The sequence below is a fragment of the Phascolarctos cinereus genome, unplaced genomic scaffold (assembly GCF_003287225.1).
Source record: "Phascolarctos cinereus isolate Bilbo 61053 unplaced genomic scaffold, phaCin_HiC Scaffold_4;HRSCAF=312, whole genome shotgun sequence".
In the NCBI taxonomy this organism is placed as follows: Eukaryota; Metazoa; Chordata; class Mammalia; order Diprotodontia; family Phascolarctidae; genus Phascolarctos; species Phascolarctos cinereus.
Window position 1 is genome coordinate 651,056,657 of NW_027555847.1, and position 15,347 is coordinate 651,072,003.

At 41.9% G+C, this 15,347-nt stretch overlaps 1 protein-coding gene across 1 annotated transcript in view; it reads left to right on the forward strand.

The window, feature by feature from the left end:
• The first annotated feature begins 13,993 nt into the window (after positions 1-13,993).
• The window catches only part of LOC110214141 (uncharacterized), a 48,969-nt gene continuing 47,615 nt past the window's right edge, over positions 13,994-15,347 (forward strand). Inside the window, exon 1 of the mRNA XM_078153806.1 lies at positions 13,994-14,101. The gene's annotated coding sequence lies outside the window, so the exon portion shown is untranslated. The remainder of the gene's footprint in view (positions 14,102-15,347) is intronic.

Genomic DNA, 15,347 nt, shown 5'->3' on the forward strand with positions numbered 1-15,347 from the left:
AATAATACCTAGGATGATAACAAAAAGGAATATTAAATTTCTGCTCTGACCTTGCTCTTTGCCCAAAAGTGGTATGAATTGGATAAAACAGCCTAACCTCTCTCCCAGTGGTACCATTTATCCCCTTTGAGTTTGGTGGTACCATTGCCTGGCATTGGGAAGTTTGGCATCAACAACTGTGTATAGGGAGTGTGGCAACATCAGAAATGTTATATGTTAAATTTCTGAATGGTGATATTCTTTTTATTTTTTTGGCCAGGCAATGGGGTTAAGTGACTTGCCCAGGGTCACACAGCTGTTAAGTGTTATGTGTCTGAGGCCAGCTTTGAACTCAGATCCTCCTGAATCCAGGGTTGGTGCTCTATCCACTGTGCCACCTAGCTGCCCCAGTGATATTCTTTAGGCTATTGAAAGTTTGATTTGGAGAGACTGGAAGATCTTAGAGTTTGGAATGGTCCTTAGAGGTCATCGAGTCCAACTTGTAAACAAACAGTAGCTCCCTTTACACAATAATGGTAGCTAACAGAACCTTGAAGATTGGCATCTCTCTTTCCATACATCATCTTATTCAGTCCTCACAGTACAATAGCTCTTCGGGGAGGTATTACAGATATCCTCATTTTATAGGTGAGGAAAGACTCTCAACGAGGTGAAATGACACGCCTGTGGTCATACAACTAATTTCAAAGGTAGAATTCAAACCCAGATATGCCTACTCCCAAGTCCAGCATTCCAGCTCTTCTGCCTTGCTGTTGCTGTTGTTCTGCCTTCTTGAAAAGCCTCTGCTTAAAGACCTTGTGTGATGGAAAAGCCACTATTTACTGAGGCAGCCCATTCTACTTCTGAACAAGACAATCTAACTAGTGATACGTGTTTTCCTTATATGTCACAGAAATCTGTCTTTGCAACTTCCTTCTGCTCCTGTTTCTGTCTTCTAGGGCCAAATGGAGGAAGTCTGATACTTCTTCCACAACCTAACCCGTCATCTACTTGAAGACAGCTATCATGTTCTTCTCTCTTCTGAGTGTTCTTTCCCAGGCTAAGCATTCCCAGTTAACTGAGCTTCGTCTGGAAAGATCTTCAGGCAGTCCTCACCATTCTGGTCCAGCACCCCTGGCAGCAACAGAGGAGGGGAGACAGGAAGGGCAAGCTGTCATTGAGAAGGAAGGCATCTCTGTGTCTACTTTTGAGGCGTTTCATTATGTTGTTGAAGTAATGGAAAACTATTATTGTTTATTGTATTTCCTGAGGATAAAATTGGTATCTCTTTCTCTTGGTTGGGGGAGGGGGCAGGTGACTTACAGATTAGAACCTGATTTCATGTGCTCATTTTTTCTGGCCTAATTAACCAAAGTAGATTGAAAAAATGCACGTTGATGTGGCGACTTGAATATTAGCACCTAATTGATCAGCTGAGCTTCTGGGTCCCTATTGTGACCATTCAGTGGCTGTCACTTCCCTCGAAAGACCAGGGCCAGCCTGCTTGCCTCCCGTGTTTTAGAAATAAAATTTGGTATGGGTATGGGTAATAGAAATAAATCTTGGTGTGGGACAAGAGCCATTTTTGGTTGGAGTCAGAATGGAGCCAGAAAGCTGGTATTGTATCTAATAGCTAGAAGAGATCATGGATATCCTTAATTTTATAGATGAAATGAAGCCAGAAAAGTAAAGTGTGTTGCTTAGTAATGTGGCAGCTAGGACTTAAACCCAGGTCTTCTGACTCTAAATCTCTGCTTTTTCTATTACATCATGTTGTTAGAGCCCTGAGAATCATGAGAGGCCAAGACTTTGGCTTAGGAATGTTTTCTGGATGAGATAAGTTGTAAATTTGGTGGCCACCCAGGGTAAGCATTTATGCACACTTCTGATTATGTTCTGATTATCAGAATATAAACCTTGCAAAGAAATCTCAGGAAATGATTCATCAAGCCATGGTGACATGTTGGCAGAGAGGTAACCTAGGAAGAGAGTAGGTGTTCTAGTGCCAGTGAGCCCAGGGAAGGTGACAGCAGAGAAAAAAAAGACAGATACATAGAGATTAGGGTGGGCTAGGTCTGTGAACCCAGAGATTGTTACTATCTTAGTGATCAATAAGGTCAGATATTGTGTATCTAGGTTATCAGGGTTTAGATTATAATTTCGAACAGTGGTTCTCAAAAGGTGTGCCAGGAAACTCATTTCCACGTTTCCTAGCTTCAATTTGCTGCATGTTCTTCCCAGCTGAGATATCCTACTGTGAGAGCTGCCTTCTACCCTTTATGTGCTGGGGAAGTAAAGAGGGAACAGGGGAGCAGAAAGAGAGGCAGAAGAATCCTAGGTCCCAGATGATGGATTTGGAAGTCTAACTGTCCTTTTTATGTTAAATGTTCATTATAAGACAGTCCTTCAAAGTGATTAATATTGTGCCACGAGCAAAAAATAATCAAAACCCACTGATATAGAGGAATCTGTAAGCCAATGTCCAGTGTTTCCTGAGAATGATCGACGAGATCCAATTCTCTATGGACCTGAGGTCTTTAATGCACCAAGGCTTAGAGCAATTTCTTGTAGTCACACAGGTCAGTCAGGCAGCAGTCAACAAGAAGTTAGATAGGAGTGAGAAGTCTCAGTGATATGACCTTTTGTGAAGGAGAAAGGACCAGAAGCTCAGAGCTAAGATTTAGAGGATGCCATGAGTTATAATGGTAACAGAGTAGACTGTCACAGAGATAGACAAGTTACAGAATGTTAGAGGTAGAAGAAGCTTTAAGGGACATCTAGCTAATGCCTAATACCAGGTCACTCAGATTATAAGTAGCAGAACTAGAACCTAGGTCTTTGGAATCTTTCCATTACATGAGATTTTTACATTTCAGGTTCACTATACTTAGAAGTAAATGCTAGGCTCTGTGTGGCTCTGAATCCTATTCTACACCTTTGACTTCCTTGTTCTTGTACTATTCATAGCTTTTCAATATAAGGAGAATGGAAGGAGACATCTTGAATAACTATGACTAGGAGAAGAACTCTTAAATAAACAAGGCAAAGAAGTGATCATGGAACATAAAATGGACAATTTTTATTACATAAGTTTGGAAAATTTTGCATAAACAAAATTAGAAGAGAATCAATTAGGAAAAAAATATTTGCAGCAAATATCCCTGATAAAGGTCTAATATACAAGGCATATAGGGAATTGATACAAATATATAAGGACAAGAATAATTCTCCAATAAATAAATGGCCAAAGGATATAGATTTTTCTTTCAAAAGGACCACCTCTTTCTCAGGGACAGGTATAACAATATGGGGATAGGTAAAGATATTCAAGGGTTTTGAGATATGGTATAGAGAAGAAGCAGCTCACTGAATATGGCTTCTATTTTCTAAGGAGGAGGCAAAGATACTGTTATCTTAGACTGCATTGAGAGATGCAGTATCCAGGAATAAGGAGGCTATGATAGTCCCATTGTGGTACTCTGCCCTGGTCTGATCATATCTGAAATATTGTGTTCAATTCCTGGGGCCACATTTTAGGAAGGATATTGATAGTGAGAGAGTGTTCAAAGGAGGGCAACCAGGATGATGAAGGGCCTTCAGTTCATGCCATATGAGGATCATGTGAAGGAACTTGAAATGTTCAGCCTGGAGAAAAGAATAATTATAAGATAGATTCAAATGGTGCTTTAAGATTTGCAAATCACTTTATAAGTTCATTTGAGCCTCCTAACAGCCCATGAAGTAGGCGCTTCACATATTTTCCCCATTTGATGGAGTGTTTATGTAACTTGCCCATGCGAAGATTTAGAGAGGACATGAAGCTGTCTCAAAGTATGTAAAAATCTGTAACCTGAAAAAATGGAATAAATAGAACTGTCCAAAACTGGAATGAGCTACCTTGGGTTTCTCTGCACAGGAGATCTTAAATATGAGAAAATTGTTTTATGGAATTTTGGATCAAACAATAGTTAGACCAGATGGCTTCAGAACTCCCTTCCAATTCTTGAGATTCTTATTATCTATAAATACTCATCCCTCTCTCTCCTTCCTTCCTCTTCTTCCATTCTTCCCTCCTTCCCCTCCTTCCTCGTGCCATGAGGATCAGTTGAAGGAACTTGAGATGTTTAGTCTGGAGGAGAAAATAATAATGAGATAGTCATATGATGTTCAATATTTATATTTGAGCCTCACAACAACCCATAAAGTAGACACTGTAGGTATTACTATCCTCATTTTACAGATGAAAATATTAAGGCCCAGAATGTTTTACTTCCTTTAATCATAAAACAGTTACATGCAAATTAGCTAAGGTACTCATCACCGTTGGAAGCTCTGACACCTTTAACACAGTTGTCCAGCTATTTAGTTCACTATTTCTTTTCTTATGTTTCTCTAGGTTTTTATAAATAAAAGATCTTTCTTTTACTTTTTATAAGCTTAAACTATTCCCATATAAACAAAGGATCATTCTGCATTTTTCACAAAGGAATTTTAGTCTTTATATTTTATATCATTTTCTACCCCAAACTGTCCAAAGCCTGTCTGAAGGCTATGTTTCTTCATGAACAACTGTTAGCAGTGTATTATTAAAACAGTTTTTTCTATTAGGTAACACAATGTTCATCTAGAAAAGTAGCAATATCTTGCATCCTTTGAGAGTTATAAATCTCTTCCTTTTCACAAAAACATTTTTTCATCCCTTGGGTACCCCCTTGAAGTACAGTTTTATGATGCTGTGTAGGGAGATATGACTCCTTATTGGCTGAAGGAGGGGGGACAGACAGAGACAACACTAAGAAAAGTTGAGGAGAGAGGACAAGGTAAAGAGACAAATCACAGACTTTGAATAGCTAATGGGAGTTACTAGAGCCACAGGCATGTGGGGAAATCCAATACTCCAACATATTCTAGTAGCTGCACCTATAGAGACTGCTAAGAGCAGACATTTTCAGTGAGATCATTCTCTTCTTGGTTGATCTGAGATTTCCTCTCATGAGTTGCAGAGCCACTTTATTCTTGTTGTCTCTCACCTAATTTGTATGACTTTCCTGATTACTATTTTATGGTTTGTTCAATATCTATGATTGTTTTTGTGTAATAAGTGTTTGGTGGGAGGGAGCTAAAATGACTGAGATGAAGCTGTTACCTTTCTGGCCTGAGCTGGGACTACTTCCCACTCTTAGCAATCAAGAAAAATGACTTTTATCCTAAACTGTAAAAGAGCACCATACCTTTAGACCACAACTATCTAATATTTAATGGATAGAGAATGTGTAATTAGATAGATATATGTATAATTCTTCACCAATACCCTTGAAGATAGAAAAGGAGTGATTGTCAGTCATGATTTTCCTACTGCTCTCCAAAATCATAGAAATCAGTCTTCCTTGGAGAAGTGAAATGGAGTATTTCAGATCATATCTATCGCACCCTTTAAAGCACTTTTCATATGAAGCAGTTCAGTAATAAAAAGGGATGAAAAAATGTTTTTGTGAAAAGGAAGAGATTTATAACTCTCAAAGGATGCAAGATATTGCTACTTTTCTAGATGAACATTGTGTTACCTAATAGAAAAAACTGTTTTAATAATACACTGCTAACAGTTGTTCATGAAGAAACATAGCCTTCAGACAGGCTTTGGACAGTTTGGGGTAGAAAATGATATAAAATATAAAGACTAAAATTCCTTTGTGAAAAATGCAGAATGATCCTTTGTTTATATGGGAATAGTTTAAGCTTATAAAAAGTAAAAGAAAGATCTTTTATTTATAAAAACCTAGAGAAACATAAGAAAAGAAATAGTGAACTAAATAGCTGGACAACTGTGTTAAAGGTGTCAGAGCTTCCAACGGTGATGAGTACCTTAGCTAATTTGCATGTAACTGTTTTATGATGAAAGGAAGTAAAACTTCAAAATTGAAAAATAAAATAGATATTTGGAGACAATGGTATAATTTTAAAAGGACTATTGCATTTGATAAGGGAAATTTAGGGAGTTGTGACTTAATTTTAAGTGAATGATGAGTAACTAAGAGGCAGGAGGCTCTCTCAGTTAAGCCATTGATGGATCTAGGAACTGGGTATAGGAATCTGAGAGAATAATCCAACGTAGAAAACTGAGAAGAACAGAAGATCCAACAGGGGATGCCAAAAAGCTGGTCTGTTGGAGCTGAGGCATTTAAAAGTCCTCAGCAGACACTTGGCTTCAGCTGAGTGATTCCTGCTTGGTCAAGAGAGAGAATTGACTTCATTAGGGCAGAGGTCCAGTGATAGCTATTGTCCTGCATCGCCACCTAGAGTTGGAGAGGGGTGACGCTGACGTAAGGATTTACTCTCAGCTGCCACCTCTTGATAAGAAAAAAATACAGACTTGTCAGCCGCTTTGGAATTCTGGTGAGCTCACAACCTGACCTGTGTTGCTGTGAGCTCCATTCTGATTGAACCAAAGTAATATCCAGGTGAGAGAATAAATGGCTTGGCATGGTCTGTGTAGCAGCTAGGCGATAAAGTGAATAAAGTACCAGGCCTGTAGTCTGGAAACTGTTGTAGAGTCATTTTTCAGTTGTGTCTGACTTTTTGTGACCCCTTTTGGGGTCAGGAAGATCTGAGTTCAAATCCAGCCTCAGATGCTTACTAGCTGTGTGTCTCTGAGCAAGTCACTTAACCCCTATTTGCCTCAGTCCCTCATTTATAAAATAGGGACACAACGGAAAAGGAAATGGCAAGCCACCCCCAGTATCTTTGCCTAGACTTCGTCCATAGGGTCACATAGAGTTGGACATGAATGAACAAAAACAACGGTCTATGTAAGCCCAGAGATAGGCAATTTGATGTGCTTTGCAGTTCTCTAGTTTAAAGAAAACTGCAATTCCTATTGAGTGCTAACACTTTCCAAACACCCTTTTAAGGGCAATGGTTAATTGAAAGAGCTTGTAAATGCTACATCTAAGAAGAGAAGAGATGATTTCCCTAACTGAAAAGTAGTGAGGATCAATAGTCAAGCACTGAGCAGAAAAGCAGTGGATCAATAACATTGAAGCCTGCAGTCCAGAGGTCCAAGTTACCCTTAAGCACATGAGTTTTCCTCCCTTGTATGCTTCCCTGACAGGTTCCTATAAATGTGTGCCCAGTCTTCACCACAGTGAAGTGCATTAGTAGAAAAGTGTGATCCTGGTTTGTATGTATATTATCTTTTTATGATTTATTTGATGAAATTTATTAGTATCTATATAGACAAGCTAACCTAGCTGAGTCAGCAAGGTATCCTAAAGGAAAGACAGGAGGCAGAATGTGCTAGCTAAGTCAAACCATTGCCCCCACCTTGATCATTCATCATCCCTCCCCAGACCCTGATGGAGACAGCTCAAGACTTGAACCTAAGAGCCTTTGGAGTAGCAATGCCTAGTGCCTGCAGCCTCACCTTGGGAAACAACTCCTGTGAAAATGCAGCCTGCGAACTACTCATGCAGGGGCTGCTGCAGCCACATCTACTAAAGACTCAGAAAAGAAAGTTCTTTTCACCAAAATCCTTGACACTGTCAAATGATTCAACATTGGAAATTGATATGATTAGCAGAATAACATTAAAAAGAGACATTACCATAGCACCAGTCCTGGAGTCAGGAGGACCTGAGTTCAAATCCGGCCTCAGACACATAATACTCACTAGTTGTGTGACCCTGGGCAAGTCACTTAACCCCAACTGCCTCAAGAAAAAAAAAAGAAGAGAGAGACATTACCATCTGCTTCGCCGCTGCATCCTAAGGATCATGGGACTTTTCTAGATGACTTGCAGCGCAAAATTTCCATACATGTTGTCTCTCCCAGTAGAATGAGTCCCTTGATAGCAGGAACTGTCTTTTCTATTTTTATTCCCAGTGTTTTGTACATAGTAAGTGCTTAATAAATGCTTCATTCCAAATGTTGGAAAGATGTGGAAAAATAGAGACACAAATGCATTGTTGGTGGAGTTGTGGACTAATTCAAGCATTCTGGAGAGGAATTTGGATTATACCCAAAGGGCTATAAAATTGAGCATGCCCTTTGACCCAGCTATACCACTACCAGGTCCATATCCCAAAGAGATCAAAGAAAAAGGAAAAGGACTTATATGTACAAAAATATTAAGAGCAGCTCTTTTGTGGTGGCAAAGAATTGGAAATTGAAGGGATGCACATCAGCTGGGGAATGGCTGAACAAATTGTGATTATATATGATTGTGATGGAATACTATTGTACTATAAGAAATGATGCTTTCAGAAAAACCTGGCAAATACCACTTCTAGGTCTGTAACCTAAAGAGATCATAAAAACGGGAAAAGGACCGACATGTACAAAAATATTTATAGCAGCTTTTTTTTGGTGGCCAAGAATTGGAAATTGGGGGGATGTCCATCAATTGGAGAATGGCTGAACAAGCTGTGGTATATGAATGTAATGGAATACTATTGTGCTATAAGAAATGATGAGTAGGCAGACTTCAGAAAAACCTGGAAAGACTTATATGAACTGATGCTAGGTGAAATAAGCACAACCAGGACATTGTATACAGTAACAGCCACATTGTGCAGTGACTGACTCTGATAGATTTAGCTCTTCTCAGCAATGCAAGGATCTAAGACAACTCCAAATGACTCATGATAGAAAATGCTATCCACATCCAGAAAAAACTTTGGAGTCTGAATGCAGATGGAAGCATACTATTTGCTCTCCTTTTCTTTTGTTGTTTTGTTTCTTCTTTCTTGTGGTTCCTCCCATTAGTTCTGATTTTTCTTCATAATATGACTAATGTGAAAATATGTTTAATATAAATGTATAAGTAAAGCATATATCAGATTGCACACCATCTTGGGGAGCGGGAAGTAGAGTGTGGGAGGGTAATTTAAAACTAAAAATCTTATGGAAGTGAATGTTGAAGACTAACAATTAATTAATTAATTAAAAAGAAAAACCTGGCAAGACTTACATGAACTGATGCAAAGTGAAATGAACAGAACCAGGAGAACACTGTACACAGTAACAGCAATATTGTATAACGATCGACTGCAAATTACTTAGCTATTCTCAACAATATAATGATCCAAGATCATTCAAAAAAACTAATGATGAAAAATGCTATTTACCTCCAGAGAAAGAACTGATGGAGTCTGAATGTAGATTGAAGCATACTTTTTCTTTTACTTTATTATGCTGGGGTGGGGGGGTGGTCTGTGTTTTCTTTTGCAACATGGCTAACACGGAAATGTTTTATGTGTCTGAATATGTGTAATTTATATCAAATTGCTTGTCTTCTCAAGGAGGGGGAAGGTGAGGGAGAGAGAGAAAATCCAGAACTCAAAATTTTAAAAATGTTTTAAAATTTTGTTTACGTGTAATTGAGAAATAATAAAATAAAAGTTAACCATAAAAAATAGATGCTTCATTCATTCATATTATCTCTTTTGCCTTAAGTGGTAATCCTTAAGACTGAAAAATACCTTTAGCTATAAAACTGTGCATATCCTTTGATTCAGCAATACCACTACTAGGTCTGTATCCCAAAGGGATCATAAAAAAGGGAAAAGGACCCACATGCACAAAAATATTTATAGTAGCTTTTTTTGTGGTGGCAAAGAATTGGAAATTGAGAGGATGCTCATCAGTTGGGGAATGGCTGACCAAGTTGTGGTATATGAATGCAATGGAATACTATTGTGCTATAAGAAATGATGAGCAAGCAGACTTCAGAAAGACTTGTATGGACTGCTGCTGAGTGAAGTGAGCAGAACCAGGAGAATATTGTACACAGCAACAGCAACATTATGCAATGATTAACTATGATAGACTTAGCTCTTCTCAGCAATACAATGATCCAAGACAATTCCAAAAGACTTGTGATAGAAAATGCTAAACACATCCAGAGAAAGAATGATGGAGTCTGAATGCAGATTGAAGCATACTATTTTCACTTTTTTTTTGTTTTTTGTTTTTCTTTCTCATAGTTTTTCCCTTTTGTTCTGATTCTTCTTTCACAACTTAACTAATGTGGAAATACATTTAACATGATTGTACATATATAACCCATATCAGATTGCTTGCTCTCTTGGGGAGGGAAGGAAAGGAGAGAGAAAATGTTGGAACTCAAAATTTTACAAATATGAATGTTGTAAACTATTTTTACATGTAATTGGAAAAAAATAAAATACTATTTTTTAAAAGTGCCATTATTGTGAGTGATGGTGCTATAGATAGAAAACTCATTGTCTGGGGCTAGAGTGGTGAACGGTGAGTGGGGGAGGTATGTTTCCCATCAACAAGGAGTTTGACACTTAATAATGTGGTTACCTTCTGGGAATCTAGACCTGTCAGCTTGAGTTCAGGTTGTCACGAGTCAACTAAACCCACAGAAAAAGTGCGATATTGATACATGTAGGTGAAAAATGTAAAGCTCTTCCCTAGACAATATAGGTTTTAGTGATACCTCACGATAATGACAGTATCATATACTTGACATGTTACATATATGGTTTAACATGATACACATGTAATTTGACCATAGGAAGATTCAGAGGGGACATGAAACCCTCTTCAAGTATTTGAAAGGCAGTCACATTGAAGAAGAATTGGTTAAAGCTGTCCAAAAGTGGAATGGTCTACCTTGGATTTCCTCTCACTGGCTGTCTTCAAGGCTGGAAGACTGCTTTGGAGAATTCTGGATCAAACACTAATTGGACTAGTATGGGTAACCTGGGTCTGTGCATAGATTTCAAGGAATTCTCTTTTCCTTTGTAATCCTATTTCTTTTATGTGTAACCCCAGTCCCAAAGCCCATTGGTATAAATGTTCTCCTTGTTAGTGGAGATCAATGCCCTGTGCCTGTGTAAGCAGAGAAGTGAAGTTGGTGAGATTGAGAGATCTTCACTCTCTTTAGTTTTTTTCAAGACTCTTAAATCTTCAAGTCAATTCAGGCCTTGTAGTCATTTCTGGTGCTCCTGGCTTCCAGCTTTAAGACAGGAGAAAGAAAAGACTCTGGGAAGATGCTAGAGGAGCTGGCAGTCTCCATCACGTACCCATTCCCAGCTTGCTACATTAGAAACTGGGAATTCCCCTTGGGTGAGATATGGGACTGTCTCTTTTGGTTGAGCTGAGTTACCTTGCTCCCAATGGGAGAGCTCCTTCACTCTATACTGTCTGGTAGATATTCTCTTATGTATACTTTCTCTGATTTCTGTTTTGCTATGAGTTGGATAAAAGTGTTTCTTTACTATTCACTGTGTGTTCATTGTGAAACTGGTATTTGGAAGAAAGGGAGTCAAGCCTTGGATACAAAAGTTAGGGTTCTTCTCTCCCCCCCTCCCCCATAACGAAAAAGCAATCAGAAGTTAGATTGAACCTGATCACATCCCCTAGACCAGGAGTGAGGAACCTGTGGCCTGAAGGCCACATATGGCCCTCTAGGTCCTCAAGTGCAGCCCTTTAACTGAATCCTCCCTCCCTTTTTCCTCCCCTCCCTCCTTTCTTTTCCTTCCCTCTCTTCCTCTCTTACCACTTCCTTCCCTTTTTTCCCTTCTTTACTCCCTCTTCTCACTTCTACTTTCTCTTACTCCTCCATCTCAGCTTGCCCTCCCTCTCTCCCTTTCTTCTCTCTCTTCCCTTTTCTTTCCCCTCTCCTCCCATTCTTGCTTTCTCTCCCACTTTTTCTTTCTTATTTCCCTCTGCTCAGGGCTGTTCTGTCCATGGATTCAAAGGGCAGCACTTGAGGATCTGGAGGGCCACATGTGACCTGAGGCCACAGGTTCCCCACCCCTGCCCTAGACTAACAATACTTAAGAAAACAGAGAGATATAAGTCTAACCCTATGCCCCCTCTCTCTGAGAAGAGCAGAGTGGTCTCTGGTCCCAACTTCCTGCTTCCCTGCCCAGCAGGAATTAAAGTCTTTCTTGGAGAAGTGTGGGGGAAGAAGAGGCTAAAAGATTTCTCCCTCCTTTTGAGCCACCCTACCCCACCATGCTATATTCAAGAGACAGCCCCTCAAAACACATGGGCCTCACCACAAAGGCATTTAGAAACATTATTCTGAGAAGGGGTCCATGGGTTATAATACAGGAATATATAACAAGGGAATATATATCACAAAAAAGGTTAAGAACCTCTGGGGTGATATAGTCTCAAAGGTTTTTTAATTCTTGAAATTCTTGTTCTTAGTACTCATCTTTCTCTCCCTTTGCTCCTCTCTTCTTTTCTCCCATTAATTTCTCTTTCTACTGCTTCTTCCTTCCACTCTTTTCTCCCATTTTCCTCTCTTTCCTCCTCTTCCTTTCTCAAGGCCCCTTCCTCTCTCTCTTCTTTCTCCTTTGTTCCATCTCACCTCTAAAGACTCCCCTTTCTTCCTTCCCTTCTTTTTTCTCCTCTTTCTCCCTTACCACTTTTTCTTCCTTTCCTTGTTCCCTCCTCCACTCCCTCTTTTCACGTCTTCTATTTTCTCTTCCTCCTCCATCTCACCTTGCCCTCCCCTCCTTTCTTTTCTCTCTTCTCCTTCTCTTCCTTCTCTTTTCTTTCCCCTCTCTTCCCTTCCCTGTTTTCTCTCCCACTTTTTCTTTCCTATTTCCCTCTGCCCAAGGCTGTTCTGGTAAATATTTAACAAATAGCTCTGAAGGGGGAAAATACATACACTTGACACAATTTTAAGCTTAATCTGCATTATTAACATCTTCTTCATCACTTACTTAAGCCTAGACAACTGACAAAACAATAAATCAAGCCATGATTTATATCATTTGACAATTTCCAATGGGTAAATGTTCATTCACAATCCAGCATGAGCTGGTCCAGCACACCTCTGCCTCTGCCCCCTCTACTCAGTTTTTTTTTGTCTAACTTCTCTCCTTTTCCTCTTCTTTCCTTTCCCCTCTTCCTTTTTGTCTCCCTCTCAGTTTTCCCTTTTTCTCCTTCCTCCTCTCAATTCTCTTTCCTTCTTCTCTCCTCTCTCCTCTTTCCTTCCCTTCTGTCTCAGGCCTCTCCACCTCTCCTCTCAGCTGTCCCTACCTCCTCTCTTCCCTTACTGCCTCCCCTCCTCTTTCCCTTTCCCTTCTCCTCCTCTCCCTTCCTTCCTTCTTTCTTCTTCCCTTTCCCTTTTCTCATCTCCCTCTCAGCCCTCCCCTCTCCTTTCCCCTTCCCTCTCCTCTCCTACCTTTCTGTGTTTTCCATCCTCTCCTATCTCCTTCCCACCTTTCTATCTCCCTCCCCACTCTCCCTCTTTTCCATCCCCTTCATCCTTCCAGTCTTCTTCCTGTCTTTCCCCTCCTTCCCCTTTCCATCTCTCCTCCTCTTCTTTCCTTCCTCTCCCTCTCAATCCTCCTCATTTTCCTTCTAACTAACCTCAGACTTCCCCCATTCTTCTTCCCCTCTCCCTTCTCCATTTTCTCTTTCCTCTACCTTGATCTCTTCCTCTCCTCTTCTACCCCTTTCCCCTCCTTCTTCCCTTCCCTCTACCTTCTCTATTCTCCCCTTCTTCTTTCTTCCTTCTTCCTCCCCTCCTTCACCTCTCTCCTCGCCCTTTCACTACTCTCCCACTTCCTCTTTTCACCTCTTCTTCTCTCTTTCCTTTCTTCTCATCCCTTTTTTCCTTTCTTTCTCCCTCTTCCTCTCTTTTTCTTTTCCCCTCGCCCCCCTCCTTTCCTCCCCTTTCCCCCTCTTTTCTCCTCCCCTCTCCCCCTCTTTTCTCCTCCCCTCTCCCCCTCTCTCCTCCTCCCCTCTTCCCCTCTCCTCCCCTCGCCCCCTGTCTCTCCCTCCTCCTCTCTCCCTCTCTCCTCTCCTCCCTTCTCCTCCTCTTTCCCCTTCTCCTCTCCTCCTCTCTCCCCCTCTCTTCTCTCCTCCCCCTCTCTTCTCTCCTCCCTCTCTCCCCTCCTCCTCTCTCCTGGCAGACAGCTACTCCCCACCTTGGTGTCAGCCCCACCTAACCCGGTCCACCGAGGCGCGAGGCGCGGAGTCGTCCGGGCTTCCTAGAGCGTCCTAGAGGAAGCGTCGCGGGGGCGGAGCGTCCACGGGCCCGGGGGCGGGGCTCGAGAGCGGGGGACACTTCCTGTCCGGGGCCGCGGCTCAGAGTCCGGCAGGTGAGCAGCGGGGTCCCGGACGAGGGAACTGGGTAGGTGTGCGCGGCACGCGAGCTTCCCCGGCCCGGCACCGGCCCGGGCTCCTGGGGCCCTCAGAGTGGGGTCGGGTGGAGGGGTCGCCGTGGGGCCGTGGCCGGGGAGGAGAGGGCGGCCCCGCCTCGCCCGTCCAGTCCGGTCCGGTCCTTCCCTCCCTGGGGTGGGGGTTGAGGGAGAGCCGGGCGCGCGGGCTGAGATCCGCTGAGCCCCACCCCCACGCGCGCCCCCTGCCCTCCTCACTCCCTCTCCCCGCCCGGACCCTGACTGCGTGCCCGAGGAGGGGAGCGCCCGGAGCCGCCTGTGCTACCGCCCTCCGGTCCCCACCCCCGGCTTGTTCGTCCCCTGCCCAGTCCGGCCAAACCCCAGCTCCTGCAGCGCCTTAGGGGCCACCAAGAGCTTCCCCTGCAGCCACCCGGTGAAAGTAGGCTGAGTTGTGGCCGGTCTTGTGCCCGTTGTACAAAATGAGGGAACTGAGGTTCTGCGCGCAGGAAGGGCTTGCTGACAGCTCGTGTTAGAGCCGGGATGCCAATCCCAGGTCTCCTGACTCCGAGGCCGGTGCTTTTTTTCCACTGCTCTAAGCCAAGGCTATTCTAAGTTGGCCCTGCGTTGAAGAATCCGTCGGCTAGACCCACTAATCCAGAGAAAGGCCTGTGTGTGTGTGTTTGAGAAAATACTGCACTGAAATTTAATACGATATTTTTACTTCTTATCTTGCCACTTGCTGAACCACTGAATGTTTTTCTGATATGACTGGGGCATTTTTGTTTCTTTTTTGAAGTTCAGGGTATGTAGCAAGTAACCACTTCAACCAAATGCCCTGTATCAGTTTCTTCATCCTTAAAAAGAGAGGGTTGAGTTAAATCGTATGATCTGAAAGTCTCTTCCAGTTCTGACACTGTATTCTAATACAGAAAGCTTGATACTCTGACTTTTGAGCTGTATTGTTGTATCAACGCTTTCATTTTCAACAGACACTAAGTATCCACTAAGTGAAAGGCACTATGCTAGGTACTGAGGAAGATAAAAAATTAAATAAAATTCTTTTTGCCGTCATGGAGTTTAGAATGGGAATATGACACACTTGGAATCACAATAGAATATATATGAGTGCTCAGGAGACAGTTTGTAGCAGTGAATAGAGGGATCATCTTTGGAGTCAGGAAAACCTGGATTCAAGCCCAACCTCTGACACATTTTAGCTGTGTGGCCAGGGGCAAAGCTCAGTATCCCACAAAAGTTTCT